Genomic DNA, 18536 nt, shown 5'->3' with positions numbered 1-18536 from the left:
TTAAACCAACTGACACCTCTACGTTTTCTGTTCTACGGGCTGAAAAATATGATTGTGAATGTATTTAAAGGTAAAGAAATAACGATAAAACATTTCGAAAGGCAGAAGGCATGATTAATTTTAGACATGGTAGTCGCGATCCTTCCAGGACAAAACAAAGCTAATACGTTAGGAACTGATTGCATGAAAACTAGCAAGTAGGGTACGACATATCTCCTGTAAGATTTTGTTACTGTCATTTTACTACTCAACATATTTTAACAATATGTTAATAATACTGCCAATTTATTAAGTTTTAAATTTCTAAGTAATAAATACTGGCAATTTACTAATTAAATATATTTTCTTTCTATATTTAATAATTATCTCTGGATAATTGTGCCAAAAATGAAAATATTTCTAATATTATTTTATATATGCTTTAGATGACATTGCAGTAGTCAAAAAGTAGATCAGGGGACAAGAACAAAAAAAAATCAAACAAGGGGTTCTGCAAACAAACAACTACATTTCTTTTTCTTTTGATTCAAACTTTGTCTTTAAAGACGTGATATTTCTATAAAGTTAAGGTTTGACCCGTGTAATAGTGTACATCCTTTTTGAATAGTATTCAACTCCTACAATAAACCTACTTTGACTTAAATTTTTCAGGGGGCATAGGTTCAAGCCCTACTGCGATCTAATTTTTCCCCCCTTATTTTTCTCTTTTTTTCTAGTAAGTGTTTACTTTTTTCAAGACTTATTTTTGATTTATTGTACAAAAGTAAAAAAAAAACATTTGATAAGTGATTTCTTGCTGTCCAAAGTGAATTTACCTCTGAAACAGAAGTTAGGCATCTTTAAAAATACTGAGTTACACGCGGTAAAAGTTCTCTATTTTGCCTTTACTCTTTGGATTATATATTGTGCAAGAAATGCAGGTAAGTTCTACTTCTACCCCAAGGTTATTTTTTAATGAAGTGAGCAAAATTCCAAACAGTCCCACATGACTCGACATTAATTTTTCAATATTGGAGTTAGAATTCCGTCTCATTCAATCCTTTTACTTGAGGCACCCAAGAAAAAAAATGATATTCACAGTTTTATTTTGTGTTTTATAATTATTTACCAATAGTTTGAAGTTTCTTTTATCAAAATTGATGGTATAATGAATTCTCTGCAAAACTTTTCGACAGTGGCCATCACTTTGATATTTGTCTCTACTTGAATTTGAGGAAATATCATAAATTATACAAAATTTATAAAAACGGCACGGTAAAAGTTGTTTAAAATTTGCATACAAGTCTCTCATCGGATTAACATTGTTTTGAACATTTGACATATTCACCATTAGGTGGGTCATACCTTAAATGTCATAGAGAAATTACTTTGGTATATTGTCATCGACAATCTGTTTGGAAAGTTGAATATTTACCACAGCCAACACAATCACGTCTGTTATTAACAACAACACGATCTAAAGTATAAAAAGCTTCTAGATCGACGAGCCACCAAGGTTCATATTCCAGATCGGTATTCGAGCATGTCCACGACCAGGAATCTGGATGGATGACACCGTCATTTGAGAGGCTAGCAGGCAGTAAATACAGGCTTGACATTAACGATGGCTTCCCTACAGCGACATTAGTGACTGAAAATTGCAATATAAATATTCAACTATTTTATTGTTATGGTTATATTGCAAATAAAATTAAAAAAGATCCTTATTTTGATCAAATACTCGCTTTGTGATCGAATCAAAGGCTATCAAAGAGTCGTCAAGAGTCATGTAGTGCACTTAGACATATCTGCACTGTTTATTTCATTTTAACGTCGCGGGAGTGAAACATTTTTTTTTGTAATGTAATATAGCTTTGACGTCGGCGTCGTTTATAGTATAGGATACGTTGGTCAAATTGGCTTGTTTATATTTATTAGTTAAAGCAAAGTTTTTAATGTTCCGGCAGAAAAAGCTAACATGTGATGAAAAGAATATTACATATGTGACTTTTCACATTGAATGTATAAAACTCGTTGAATAAAATTGATACAGTGCTCTGCAGAGCCTCGCGTTTTATCGTTTTACTCAACTCACTTGAAAAGACGCTCACGTAATATCCTCTATATAAAATTATTCAAATTAACCTATATTTATGTCATTAAGTTCACCCCTTACTTCACGAATATTCTCTTTATTGTTCATCTATCTACTAATACCGCTCTATAATTGACGTTGACTTTCTTAAGAAGCACTCGGGGAGAAAAGGCGTTGCTTTTTTGTGGATGTTTTTTGTTTCCATTCAAGTTCTAAAACGCTAGTTTCAACAAAATTCATATCCACTTGTATTGCGCATGAAATAAAAACGGTATGGTATTAATTTATTCTTAAAAAAGTAGGTTATCATGTTTAAGTACCTTCAGAATGAGATGTTTCATAATCAATATCTGCTTCTACTGACAACGATGTTGTATTGTAAGTGGCTCGAAATCCTTCTGTGTACATTATGTGTGGACGTATGTCTTTGAAGAACGAGATTATGAACTTGTCCGAGGCGGAGGATATAGTGCTTGGGGGTTGTTTCAAATTACAATATGTTTCTTCAAAAGCTGCGTCTGTTATTTTGAACTCTGAGTTATGAGCATCTGTAAAGATGTCGTTCTTTTAAATTTTTACACTAGAAAACATAGTCCCAAGAAGCAAGTTATATTTCTACTATTTACTTACTATGCAAACAACAAAAGGTTACTGATTTTTCTGCGAAAGGACGCTTACGTTTATCACTACCATTAAAGGGACTAGAAGAATCTCTAAAACTGATTACTTTAGAATTAAAGTTTGGTCATATTATGAACATTAGAACATGAGAAATTGTTTCCAAACTATCTTTAAAAATCTTAAGGAAAGAAACATGACTCAGCTGGGAAATGAACCAGTGTTGCCTCAATAATAAAAACATTCCTGCCATCATGGAATAATTCCTACTAAATGACATTTAATATAAAGCTTCATAATTAAGGCAGTTTACATTCGGTACCCAGTGACAACGCTTTTCAATTTTGCACGGTAAAATTAGTAAAACAACTGATTCTCATGTGCGTACATAACATATAATTTGTCAGTAACTAAGTTTCAAAGCTTGTGCAAGAAATATAGCAATAATTTTCTGATATTTTTAAATTTCTTTTTTCTTTTTTCTCTGGAGGCCAGCCTATTTAAAGCTAAAACAAAAACAACATGTCAAATAGCTTCATCAGGAAAACCCTACTTGTTTTGCACGAGACTTTAAAATCGACTATATAAACGTGTATTCTTTGAGATGGAACATGTATTGTCCATATTTCTGTTGTGTTTCTAAATGGAAGCCCCAGAAAGGTCATTGACGTCAGCATCATCGCCTTCTCTTTGCAAACTTCGTCTCTACCTTCAGCCCAGTCCACTTTAGATTCCAGTCGAAAACATGCTGGGGTATCTTTAGACATAATATATAATGTAATGAGAAAATACTGCCCTTAAAATTTATTAATTTTGTCTTTTATAAAAGAATAACCAATGGTTTATTCTGAAGAACGATTTATTCTAACGACAGTCTAAATTTGCAAGCTATTATTTAGTAAGCAAATATTATACAACAATCTAACAAATTAAAAGCAAAACTTCAATTTGTAAATCTCTACACGTATTACATCATGCATAAAACAATAGGAAGAGATATGATAATCCTGCAGTTATCAGATTACCTCCCCTGATTTTTTTTCATGAGTTATCTCTCCTGAAAACTAGAAAAAAAAATTCTCCTTTTCCCTACTGGGAATTTTAGATTTCTTTTTGATATTTGTATCAGAATCATATAATGCAGCTTTCTACCGCAAAATTTTCTCAAAACTCAAGTTCAGATTCTCATAATCAAAGAAATTATATATTTCCCATTAGACATCAATGTTAACTTCAAAACCGATTATATCCCCAAAAAATGACAAAATTCCAAAAATCTCTCGGTGAAACGTTTTTAATTTTGAATGTCTTTAAAGTGACCAAATTTCATTTAAATATTACCATCCAGTTACAAGATATGAAATATGGCTATTACACCATGTTATCCTTAAATGTGTGCATGATCTTACCTTGATTTGTTATTATAGCTCGAAACCCAGATCCATGTTCAAGTTGTATCGAAGTGGCCAAACAAGACTCAAAAACTATAACCAATTGCCTTTCTTTTGTCTCGATTTGAAACTGATATCCATTTAATCTGTTGTCAACTATTCGAGAAAACTCTGTACGTCCAAGCAATTTGCTGGAAAATTTTATAGTGTCCTTGAAGTCATCTAGCTGAAAGTATGAATGTACAACTACAGTCACCTTTTTATTTTTACGATACTCCATAAGCTTTTTGTCTATATCGAACGACATGCAGTTCTTCATCGTCATTATTAAGATTAAAGAAACGTTATGCTGCTACTTACTTGTATGTTTATTATAAAAGAATCTAAATTTTCAAGTGAGTTGATAGTCATTATTAAGATTAAATTAACATTTTACAGATACATATTTGCTTGCTTTTATAAAAGATCGGACTCTATTAAATCAAGAGAGCTTTTAGTAGGAGTGATGCAGCCACGCGCGATAATATGACGTATGGTTTGCATGGAAATAAAAACTTTTCATTGTATATCTTGCGCTTCAATGGTATTTTAGCTAAAACAAATCTATGAGTATTTTCTTATTTCGTAGGGAATGGTAACTGCATGGAAGGCGGCTGGATGTAATAATAAAGGAGGAAACAAAAATAATTTGAATTTGTCATTATTTAAACAAAAACAATATTGATTGTCTTCTATTATGGTATCTACTGTTACATGGTGATCAACACTAAATGTACAACTGCTTTGAAAATATAGATACTTGATTTTGAAATAACACAGTAATTACAAGAGATGTTTAACTCCATTGAATACAAATATAATAATCTCCATTTTGGGTGTCATTTGTCCAATTGATATAAACATCCGTCAAAGGAAGACAGGGGTATGGACCGAAATCGAAGGCCTTTAAACATTTGACCTTCAAGTTTGAACTTGCCATTGGAGCTACAAAATGTCTTCTTATGGAAAATATTTGTGTCAAGTAATATCAAGATGGGTGCTAGAATAAATAATTGCCCAGACACAAACTAAACAATACACATTTGTAAACCCTTTACCCCAAAGGACATTTCCTTGGTTTTGCTCGCCACACATTGTCTGGTAAATGAAACTATATATGTGTGTCAAGTAGTATTACATTTACTTAAAGGTTTAGATCTTTTAATTTTTTGAGATCCAAGCTGACTTTAACATTAGGGTGTATGGGGTTTGAAATGTCTTGGTTTGCGTGTAATAAACTAGTTTAAGGTTCCCAGTGGTGTTTCTGGCACTGACCAATATGTGTGTTTTATAAATATTGTCATTTTGCAATACTTTGTCGACCTTTCATCGGTTTCTCATAAAAACATACAGGTCCGTCTCAAAATTGAACTACAAAGCGATTTTTCTCATAATTTTGCACATATTCCTGTGTCAGTTGTATCGGGATTTTGCTGAAGCGCATATATTGTTTTTGCAAAACAAACAAGAATTTGGTTTTGAGATCTCACTAGCTTAAGAAGTGCATCATATCAAAATGGTGATTATTTTACACGATTGGCTTATCTTTATTTCCTGTATCAGAAACATAAATGAATATCAGGTTTCCCATTCTTTGCTCAAATTTAGTTTTCGGACATAAATATTACGGAAAACGCAGATTATTTTCCTTGAAGACCAAAACTAATTTTACCTACTTAATACGTTCTTATCCGCATATCAATGCACTTATTTATATTAGAACTGCATCAGCCGTAAGCAAAAAAGAATCATATTATGATTTCTGCCGTTTAACGTTTATTTGTTTCTCGGTTAGAATTGAGGATCTTTGAATTATGTTAAATATTGACCATTTTAAAAAGAAATGAAAAGAAAAGAGAAAATACTGTAGAATCAGGTAAATAAGCGCATATTCGAATATAAACGCATATCAAAAGTAAGCGCATACGGCCTTACCGTTATTCCGTATGGGATAATAAGCGCATGTCATGCCCTTACCATAATTTTGTCTCGAAAGTAGGCGCATATCCGATTACTGGTAAACAAACAGATGCAGCAAAAAGACGTAATTAACGGTATTATACCGTGATTTGTTTAACATAAATACAGGAGACACGTGTTCTTACCCGTTGAATAACCGATGGGTGTTAAAAGATTTTAACGTCTATTGTCTGATAAAACAATAATTGTTTGCGATAATCGGGCTTTTTGAATAGAAAATGTTTTCAGTAAATGAAAGTAAAAGTTTGAACACCAGAAAAGTTGTTTGCGTTGTCATAACAGTTTGTCATTCTTTTGTAAATCTGTGAAAAGAGTATGGATAAAATGCTAAAATCTTAGTATTGAACAATTATTGAATGGTCCGATCCGAGAGATTGAATATTATTTGCAAATTATGTATTTATTATGGTTTTATTTTGTATAAATACTGTATGCAATAAAAGGAAGTAGTTCACTGCGCACGTCCATGACCATGTTTAATTTCGTTTTTTTCCGCCAAGGTAAGCACTGTCAATATTCCTAGTATATCAAAAATAGGCGCACACGGCTGGTCTATAAGCGCATATCAAATATAAGCGCATAGTTTTGGCTTAAGTATAAGCGCATATCAAAAATAGGCGCATAAAAGTGTCACTAAAATTATTGTAAGCGTATAAGCTTATTTACCAGATTTTACAGTAATTCAACAAATCGCTACATAGAAAAAATTGGAGACGGACCTGTAAACGGCGTAGTTTTGTTTAGTAATGCTGCCTTCTTGGACCGTGGCTATTCTTACTGACTGTTTTTTCATTGGTATTACGAGTGACAAATTGTTTACTTATGGGAAACATTCATGGTATTAAATATCGAATTCCATTGATACACGAGATATTGACTAGTCACAAAGTAGGCTATGTAAACTGTGACACTGAGATTAATATTGCGGGTCTAGATATTTCGCGGAAAACACTGTCTGAAAATGATTCTAATATATTGATATATATGTGCAAAATAAAATAAAAAGTCCCTTTAGAGATTACAGAGTTATAGACAAGACACGAAGTGTGGCGGACAGACAAACGGACGAAGTGTAATTCTATTGCACCATTTCCATAGAAAAATAGAAAATGGGGTGGGGGCCAATAATTCTGATATGCTCTCTAACAAATGCAAATATAGTATACAGCCGCTGTTTTCGGTCGCACTGAAAACTTAAAAAATATATGGAAGAAAAGATAGGTGTCTGAAACCATGTCAAGAAAAATGCTGTAACTTTTAAAGATATGCTTTAACATAAAAGGTTATATGCACGTACAACACAATTGGTGTCACCGTTTTGATTTATTTGCACAAGCAATTATAAACAAGTGTACAAATGCATGTAAAAATTACTTCATACTGACAAGGCAACGGAATCCGTACATGATATAAATATAGGGTGATCATACCTCATATTTGTTCAGTGATATATGTGTAACAATGACTTTCACAAACTTTGTGAATATAACAATCCAACTGTAAATCTGGCCAGCGATATATGAGGGACTACCAATGCTGTTTATTACGGCTTCATCAGTTAAACCTTGTACTACGGTAATCATGGACTGCTCAGGCTGCGATATGTGTAGACGGGGATTCTGGAATAAGTCTAAAAAGCAAGTTTTGAAAAATCATTTTACATACTTTAGACGTGTCACTAGTTTGAATACAACGCAAAGATATTTTCTAAAATTGTTTTAAATAGTTCAGCAGTTTAAATGTTGTATCTTTTTCCGAACGAATTTATAAAAACATCTTGCCCTGTTCTTCGGTATTCCCTTACACATTAAGATAGAAATGTTTTTTCAAGGTCATAGAGGTGTTTTTCTAACCCTCGGGAAAACTCCAAACAGATGCTAATCCGCTGTCTCTTGAGCTGCGAAAACCCTGTCCTACACATGCAGACATGTAAAATCATTGCAATGTGTTCGGAATAGGAGACACTTACTAAAGTAAAATATAACTGCATACATATAGTGCTTCATCAAACAATGAATGATTTCTGCTAAGAAATCGACACTGCACTCCGGTATAATTTTGGAAGTTGCCATACAATGAACGTTAGAACACACAAATTTTACATAGATCAATTTAATTTCGCGATTTCATTTATAGGCGTACGCTAGAATTCCCTGTATATGAGATGGGCGAAAATTTCCCAATAACAGAATTTCCTCAAACTTTGGATAATGACGAACAACCATCTAAGAAAAAAAATGCAATAAAAATCAAAGGTCACCGGTACTAAAAAAGAGTTATCAGCCCTTTTAAACGGCATTTTAAGGGAAAGTGACGTTTTCAAGGGCAGATAACTCTTTTTAAATACCGGTGATCTATGATTTTTATTGCAGATTTTTGTTTCTCAAATGATTGTCTTTCATTATCCAAAGTTTAAAGAAATTCTATCATTGGAAAAAAATTCGCCCCGAATTCTAGCATACGTCCTTAACGAAAAATTAGGTCAAATAAAAAAAGTTATTACTCACCAGAGGAAATGCAGCCCAATAACTCGAATCGAATACAATTAAGACTATCTGTAAAGGGTTTCAGTATGCGAATCTGTAAGAAACGTGCCTTAACAGGACTCCTGAACAAGAACGTTTGCGGTTGATCGTATGGACGTGACTTGTCAAACTGAAAGTTCTGAAAATGAAAAGTATTTCGTTATCATTTCCTCCAGAGGTATTTCTGTCAGACGATATATATTTTACAAAATAAACTGAAATAATACTTTCGCTTGATTTTTTGAATGATTGAAGTAAACTGACTAAGTGTTACTTAGCCATGTAATAATGCCTAGTTCACATTTGACCTGCAATGCGTCTGCGGAGCCCGTAAACTGCCCGTATCCTCCTTTCCGTGCGGAGGCAGGCGGCGGCAGTGAGATTTTTGTACGGATTCACGGGCTCCACAGCCTTTACAAATTTGTTAAGCGAAAAGTTATACAAATTTGAAAAAATCGTAAATCCGTAGTCCGTAGACGTGTCGCAAGTTGAATTGCACAATCCCGCAAGGGCATCGTTAGAAGGCCGCGCGCTGATCTTGCAGCCACAACACGATATTCCGTGGACATGGTGCTCAAAAGAAATCGTACGGGGATTGTAGACTCGTGGGACTTTCGCACGGCCCTCGCAAGCTGCCGCTCGCTGCCCGGCAGTACCCGTAAAATCGCACGGATATTGATCAATTACCGCGCGGCAACCCTACAGCGGCCGCACCTTTGCCATGCGGCGGCCTTGATATGGGCAAAACATTTTCAGATGGTTACATATCTTGGCCATCTCCAGCATGATTTCATTATTCGTCTCTTCAGAGAAATGATAGTACCACCAAGACTCAGCGGCATACCTGCGGTTGCAGTTGAGGCAGATAAGGAGAAGAGAGCAGGCAATGACTGAAACGTTACCATGGCCGCCCTTGATGAGCAGAAGGTCCTGCAGAGGCACAGGGAGAGGACAGTGTGGGTGAATTTGTATACAGCACTCCACTTTATACACCTCAAAGACCTCACGGCAGCTGCACCGTCATTTTACTTTCTCTGCGCAGCCTCTGCACGGAAGCCGTACTGGCGTTGTACGATTTCCCTTTGAAGCTTGAGGAGACTGCACGGCAATTGCACTGAAATTGCACGATCTTCGTATAATATCCGCGCAGCGTCCGTATGGATTTCTCCTGGCCTTTCCCCGAGAGCCTGTACAAAAAATGGCAAGATGCTCGTATATAAATGTGAACACTTTCGCCGTAGCCCGTGGTTGTCTACGATGCCCCCAAAACCTCAAGGAAAATCGTAGACTAATTTATCGCACGGCGCCCAGGTTAAATATGTATTAGGCATAAAGATGACAAATATTTCAACACATTTCAAAGCGTTTACTAAAATGAAGATCTATTTCACTTACAACGTCGTACTGTCTAAAGTCACTGACGATGTCGCCATGATATATGACAAACGTCTGTGCACCAAGTAAGTACAGCTTTTCGATGACTGCCGTAACTCCTTGTACCGTTAACTTTTCACTCCAGTTCCAGACAATTATTCCTTCGACTTGCAATGATGTCAGTAGGTCAACCTATTGAGCAAACGAAAACATATAAGTTAATGTTTAAACTTGTTCTGTACATGTTCTTACATTCACTTTTTCTAAGTTAACGAAAAGCTTTTATTATGTAAACAACTGATTCGGTCTATCTGAGTATTGATTGTTAATACATTTACCTAACCATCTAAAACAACCAACGCAAATAAAACAATATATATACTGAAATGTGATAAACATCTTGCTTGTAAGAAAATTGTTTTTTCTTTAAAAAGACGATCTCAAGTAAGTTAAAAATGGTCTTACCATCACATGACATTGTTACTTGGAAATTTTCTTTCGCTCGAACTCGCAATTATTTTTCGAGTTACCTTTGTTCGAAGCATCGAGCAAAAAACATTATTTATCGATTTTGCTGGGACCCGACGATGAGTTCGAACGACTGGTAGTGTTACAGTTATCTAAGTTCGAGCGATCCAAGTTTGATTGTATAAGCATATCGCAAACTCTTAAATTCATTTGTTGTTAAACGTGCTTACAGTGACTGTAGGTTCAGTATCATGAACTGCCGCACACCAGCCGGTATGATAAGGACGAATGCCAGCAACAGGATAGAGTGGCTGTTCTGTAGAAACTAATATCTGTTCGTCATAAATAGAACCGTCAGTCATGCCAAGTTGCATGTTACACATAGAGCAACCTAGTGAAAATACATTTTACTATTTATATAATGGCGGAATACAGCTTCTCTCGCTCTCAGCCTGATAATAACAAACTAGGTGGTGCCAGCATTTAGTATAATTAGTAACACGTGATCGGGCCTTTATGGAGATTAGCTTATGCCATTTCGTGGTTTCGTGTCTTCGCACCAGAATATTGTGTAAGCAAACTTTCATGCCAGCAGGTATGAAACGTCATATCATTACCCTTTATTTGTCGTGTCTTCGTGACTTTACCACATTTGCGGCACGGAGATTAAGGCCATTGACGTTAAATCATATGCACTTCACCGCTGTGGGTTCGAAACCTCGCTTATCAGAAAAATGCTAACAACCTAGTTTTTGGAAGGTCAGTAATAGTTTTACTCAGGTAAACTTTCTTGCCGTTAATAAAACAACAGTCACCTGAAATTGTGCTGTCAACTTTAAGTTAGAAAGTCATCATATCACCTTGACCGTCTCGGCTAAACAGACAAACACAGTCTATTTCAAGCTTAAATCTAATAACATTGGAGAATAGAACGAGCTACGTTGTATATAGCAGTTATTAGATTATCAATCTTTTGGCATTAGCTTTAGATCAAAATTTGATATACCATTCATATCATATTTATTGTAAGATTAAACAAAAAAGACATATAGATATATTTCTCAAGCGTTTACTTACTTTGATACAAATGTTTGGTGAAGATACGAAAAGACGAAGCGTCAGCAATATGGAAGAAATCTTCTCCGTCACCCGCCATGCTTACCAGGGATACATAACGGCCGTCCAATTCCCTAGAGTTTAAATCAGATATGCCGACTTCAGTCTGAATGACAGGCATCTTCTTTGCCTGAATTCCAAGGACAGTCTTATTTCCCCATGCGAATGTATTAAAAACATTATTATCATAATGTGTTTGTGCAATTGATAGGGGAACAATTTTAATGATTTTATTTTAGTAATTCTAGTTCTTAAATCCCATTTTATGACAGAAAACGCAGTTAATTCTCGTTGTCAGGGAAACATAATAGAGAATATGTATTCAAATGTTTACTTAAAAAACATATCATTTAGTTAAGCTTGCAATGTTTTAAACAAAGTGTACTTTCTGTGCAGCAGTACGTGTAATGAAATAAGTCAAGGTTGTTCAAGATTAGGAATTTAAGCCTGGAAGAGATGTTCTCTTTATCATTATGTGTAGACATGTTGAAGATGTAGAAGTGTACGACTGTGAAACACATGCATATATTCAATTAAATAAGAACTTTGTGGGATTGTTTGATGATGTATTATTGCTATATGGCAGCGTTTAAAAATACTTAAAGTTACCTATACAATCATGATGTCACTGTTTGAACATAGGTATTGGTAATGTTAATGCTACTTATGTAACAAAATGGTGGTACCCCACTAGAACAGCACAGCCTAAAATAGGTATAAGGTTTTACTTACTACAAAATGTTATTAATGTAATGATGCCATACTAATAAAATAGCACAGTCTAAGCATACGAATAACCAATGTTAATGTTTGCAATGTAATATCATGACGGCACACCCCTAAAATACCACTGTTTTTCCCAATAATATTTTAATATTGTTTTCTTTTCATTTTGCCACCTGTTTATGTTTATTTTCGAGACAACATGATATATACAGATACAGCTTTTTACAATAGGTTGTCAGCTGGCAAACTACTTCCATTTGTGAAGAGAGGTTAGACGGCCAGTTGCTTATTGCTCAGAAGCAAGGTAAAAACGTCCATGATATTCGAAACTTTTGGCCTTTTTCTTTCTTTACAATCAAATTCTATAGCAATACCGACTCGTCAAGATGGGCTAGAATCTCTTGCATTTGAGTGTGTTAGGAGATAAAAACACATCGCCTCGGTAATCATTATATTTCTTGAGTTCACAATTTCACCTCACACACAAGAATGTTTGTGATATTCAATTATTTGCAGGACGTGAATCAATTAATGATCAATTTTACATGGAATAATGTTCATATTTCAGGTTCAGAAAGAAAGAAATGTTCCTCAAACTTGGGACATTTTACTCAGATAGACGGGCAAGTCGATTAGTTAATCTCACGGTATAGAGGTATACGAAACACTGTTACCTTTTGAACAAGATGTTAATATTTCCGCTGTAAGAGTCATAACTGGTTTCATGCGGACAAGACAGCGCCGTGAAGTGAAGAAACGCCCATTTTTCATCAGATATAAAGCATTCCATTTTAGGTGTTTTCGCTGAAAATACCAAATATGTATCGGTCTCATGTTTGAAATATTTTTACAATGATGCAAGTATGTAAGGTAGTGTCACTATTAATGTAAGTAAAGCATTTTTATTTTTCATTTAGAAAGTGTTTGAAACGCCAGAGTTAATCCTACCATAGAGATACAATACAATTTATTTATTGTTTATACAAATGTTAAGGCTAGTCAAAAGTGTTTGTTTTTATGAGCTATAATAAAATGAATATTCAAATTTACCCGCTAGGTGGATAGACCAAGCAAAAGATAATTTATTTTATATATTTATAGTCTTTAATTATCTAAACGACTATCGGTATTTGATTCTATATTCTGTTTTACAAATAATTACTAATGATTTTACAGCAAGTATACCAGACTCATTTTGCATTTAACGATTCTGTATTGTATTAGTTGATTACATTAGCATAACAGAGGCCAACAGACACAGATTAACATTATGAGACGTCAGTTCGTTCAGCGGCATTACATTCCACATATATGCATGCAGACGGTCTCTGAGAAGCAAATCAATTGTATTTTTATTTCATACGTAAAATACTTCACGGAACTGGTAGATGGACTTCAAATTCCCGAGCTATTAATTTTTTCAGACATCCGAATATATGAATAATATATGGAATTGCGTCCGAGGGGGTTAATAATTATCAGTGGAAATGAATTTACATTAATCCACAGATCTTCTAATATTCAAAATACTAAAATTTCAAATGAAATTTTGAAAGAAAACAGATTGTAAAATCTACTACAAGCATTGCTGTACTTACAGCTTGGCACAGTCTGCCAAGGGGGCGGAAAGTTGAATAATCATTTTATATCAGGTACAGTGTAACTGACTGGCATCAATGCTTTATCAAAATTCATAATATAATTTTTAATTTTGATATATACTTTAATATTGTATCATTTTTGTAGAAATAATTAAGTTTTGACATTTTCTTTCTCTCTGTGTTAAGATGTTGCGCATAGAAAATGACTGTGCTTCGCAGTTTATTTCTAAATATTACATACTAGGTATATTACATGTAATAGTTAGCAAACATGGCTATAGATTATGATAATTATTTCTATTACACGTTCCTGTACATCGGGAATTCGTATAGTTAATAAAATATAAACAAAACTGATTTACTTTTTAAATCCCTAAAAAATGAAGAAAAAAAGATCTTTTGCAAACCGCTTGAAGATAGTATCTGGAGGGCTGACACAGATATACTCCTTGCAAGATCTATCGAAATCCACGGTATAGATACATGCTGATGCTTTATAACAACTCGTTGAAAGAAATGCTGCACGTCTACAATTAAGAAATTACATATCGCTTTAACTACTTTCCTATGCCACCCAGGCAGGTATATTAAATTGCAACTACAACAGACGTATAAGGATTTATCTGAGGAACACACATTATTTTATATATTCAAAAGTGGCATTTTCAAAATAAAATATGATTTAAAAGGATTTAGTGAACTATTCTAGCACGTTGCTAAGCCGTAGACAGGAGGCGTGAGTTATATTGCATTACTAGTACCTTAAGTTTCATGAACATATTTCTTCAAACCGAGTCTACTACTTTTTGTTTCGTTCTACAGATTTGATTCCTGATAGATACTCATTATGCTACAAAAAAATCAAATACTTAATTTCAGTATAAAACAAAATTACACATTTGGTCATTACATCATATTAAAACACATTTTAATTGCCGAAGACTTCGATATAAAAAAGATATTCATAAATTCTGAATTCTAGGTTATCCGTAAATAATGAAAATATGTTTGTTTGAGGTAGTGTCTAAAAGTTTGTAGGTAGAGTAGACAGATCTTTGTATAGAATATCAGAAACGTCAATGATAAATATATATCAGAAACTAGACGTGTGTAAGTGTTATGCTTAATTGTTTGAAAAATATAGGAGAATATATTGTCAACTTAAGTGTCATTTTGCATTTATTTCCCTTTGTTAACAAGAAAGGAAGGTTTTCAACCAGGTAGGGTCGTGTTGTCCTTAAACAACGTTTTAAAGTCTTGCTAATAATAAGTATGCTGGTAAATACAGATTCTCTGTAATTTGATGATTTGACAACAGTTACTTATAACTATAGGAAAAGACTTACCATTAAGAGCAGATAATGATGCATCATCAAACTCGGTGAGAACAGATTTATTTCCATACTCAACGTACTTCGGTAACATGTAGTAGGCTGAAATCGAAACATTAAATCTCTGGATGGATTACATATATCTTACTTTTCTTTACCGACCACTAGCTGGACTATTTGGTAGCCTTATGTATCAGGAAATTTGGACAAATTACCTGACCACTAGCCGGACTATTTGGTAGCCGAATTTGGACAAATTGATTAAGTATCAATTCATTTCAGTCTGAATTATCAGCTGTTATGAAATACTATATGAAGAAATGTTAGTTTTACAATTAATGTGAGGGAAGTATGTATCTTCTTACAAAACTAAACATAAATGTGAGTGTATAGCGTTGGTTCTAAAACGCTAAAGTGAAAATTAACATGTTGATGGTTTGGCTGACTCCAAATAATATCTTTGTATTTTGTACACGCCTTTTATCCGCACTAATGACTACGCCTGAATTAGAAATTAATGTATACATTTTTTTCTCATCCAAAAAAGTACACAAGTATTTTATAAAAAAGCTTATTGTACATGATGTATCTTTAACCTTCACTTCCCTGCTCTACTGCAGAATAACTATTACAAACTTTATCTCAGTACAGCAACAAACAACTATAATATGTTCTTTGTTTCTATGCAGTTCAGTATTAATATCTAACTGGCCAGAATGCACCGGTATTCAGCTAGGCAACAGGTTATTAACACCAAAATCATCAATACGCTCGGTGACATGTACAGCATTGAACTTAGTGAAACACGCACTGTTAGTATGCCTTAAAGTTTTTATTTTGCAAAACTGCGGTCTGTCCACCCAAAGGATCTTCATACATATTTTACAATACAATTAGCAGTATCTCTCTTTGTTGAAATGAATTTGTAGTTATCAGATAAAAACTTTTCTTTTATTTAACATGTAATAAAACCAGTATATACAGTTTTTATCTGGTGTTTGGAAGGTCGTTGGTTCTACACAGGTGCCCGCCAATGCCTAGCATATTGCTCAAGGAGCACTTGAAGTATTCTTCCGTCTTTAAAAGCTAGAAAGTTGACTCGTGATTCCAATTGTGTTGTGCCAACAAAATCAACTTAAAACTATAAACTGAAATTCTGATATATTACACTACAATAGGCTTATATCCCGTTAACGATTAAAGGGCTGCAAATTAAAACAGCACTGTAAAACATTATAGAAAACTTACCGCGTTCAATTTGGTCGAAAGATCGTGCTTCAAACACATCTGAAATATATTTTACTCAATAAATTAGTAAATAGTAAATTGTTTCACAAAGCATACTTAATAACCAAAAACAAACATAGGTAATGGTAATATTTCATAATATTTCGATTGCAAAGATTTGAAAATAAGCGAAAAACACTGTTAATAAATATATACTTTCGATGTTGTTCCAAAGTCTTGGAATATTGTAGCAGAACGTCAGAACTTGTTGGAGCGTGGAAACCGTGTCGCTGCTCGATGCGTTCTCGATAAAAATTGTTTCTTCTAACATACGCTTTTCCAAGTCAGACGCCAGAGGGCATTTCCTTCCATCATGCTGAAATAATAAAAAAAAGATATGTTTTAATTTCATTAAAAAGGATGTGATGTCTATTTAGAAGTTTTTGTACGTCAATATCGGCAAAATTCCACCGTGATTATATCAACACTAATTGAAAATCAATAAGTACAAGCATTATAATACCTATAGTAGCATGGTTAGTGCTCTTCATACGAGCCGCACCATGAGAAGACCAACATAATGCGTTTGCATCCGAGCAGTATGGTCTGGATCCATGCTGGTAGCAAACGCACTGTGTTGGTTTCCTCGTGGTGCGGCTCATATATTGTATTTAATGAATACGTGCTATTACAAGTTCCTTAACCGCATGAAATCACTTAGAAATAATTTCTCTTGTACTTACTAACTTACTTTCTTAAAAAATAAAACTTTGAAACAAACAAGAAAAAAAGGTATGCAGCTAAGTTAATGTATGCTTTCGGCCTCCAAATACTTTAAAACTTGTTATATCTATAATGCCCTATTTCGAAGCTACTTATCTAAAGCTATCCAAAGCCAATCTTTCACAAAAATATTCTTTAGGTATTAACTTTAAATGTAGAAAACACTCATAAAATGTATATAACTTTACTAAACGTATACATCGTTTGTGTATGAAAAGCCCGTTCATAATAAAGTATTCCAGCGTTTTGGTGGTAGTACACATTCTTACTGTATTTAGTAATACATATATTAAATGTGTATTATTTCTAGCCTAAAACAGTTTACTGTTTATACACATAACCTTGTTCATTTTATGTTTACATAAACTATTGATAGATTTATAACAATTGTCAATACTGGTCTAGTATTACTTTAAACCATTAAGGATCAGTTTTGATTTACGGCAAACAACTAGATCTAAGCAGTGTTATTATCGTTTATTATGGCAATGAAATATAAACACTCCAATTAGTTAAAACTCCGTTTAATTAAATATTCTATTTCATAGCATTTATTCATCCAGTGAGGAATGAATGATATTAAACAATTGGAGTGCCAAACTAATTACATTGACAAAGACGGAAGATTAAAGGATCATACATTTGTAGCATGCACAGTAGTATATATAAGTGTTCTAGTACTATGTTTATTTTAATTAGACAATAAGTACGTATTTAAACGTTCTTGGATAAAATTATAAAAAATGTGAAGTGGATTGGTATATTCCTATTAATAGGGCATACTTATTTTCACACTTTAACGTTGACTGTAATGTCCCATCAAAAATGTGTTGTAAATCCTTTTTTGTGAAGTATGCGTTTATATAAACCCTTTGACAGAATTGTTTTCAAAGAATTCTTGAAGGAACTAAATAGTTTACGCTTTTGAATCGAAGAAAAAATGCTTTTACTAATATTCAATACTGACATTGTTTTATGTTTTTATTACATGTTTTATAGTATATCCTAACTAAAGGAATTGCTTAAATCAAGACTACAATACCTGCAGCCATACAAACGATGTTTCCAATATAGACAGTGACGATGAATGTTCTTCAGTAGCAGTAAATGTCTCTGTGTTGCGAGTACATAATCGCACCTCAAGCAATGCTTGTTTTTAAAGAAATTTAAATAGTGTTACATAATTACATAGATAAATTATCATGTGTTAATGCACACACAAAATATGTAAAATCAAAATTAAGAACAATTTATGAAAAAGTCAGTATTTAAATTAACATTTT

Source organism: Mercenaria mercenaria, chromosome 10 (genome assembly GCF_021730395.1).
Source record: "Mercenaria mercenaria strain notata chromosome 10, MADL_Memer_1, whole genome shotgun sequence".
Taxonomy (NCBI): Eukaryota; Metazoa; Mollusca; class Bivalvia; order Venerida; family Veneridae; genus Mercenaria; species Mercenaria mercenaria.
Note: the sequence above shows the minus strand (reverse complement) of the source record.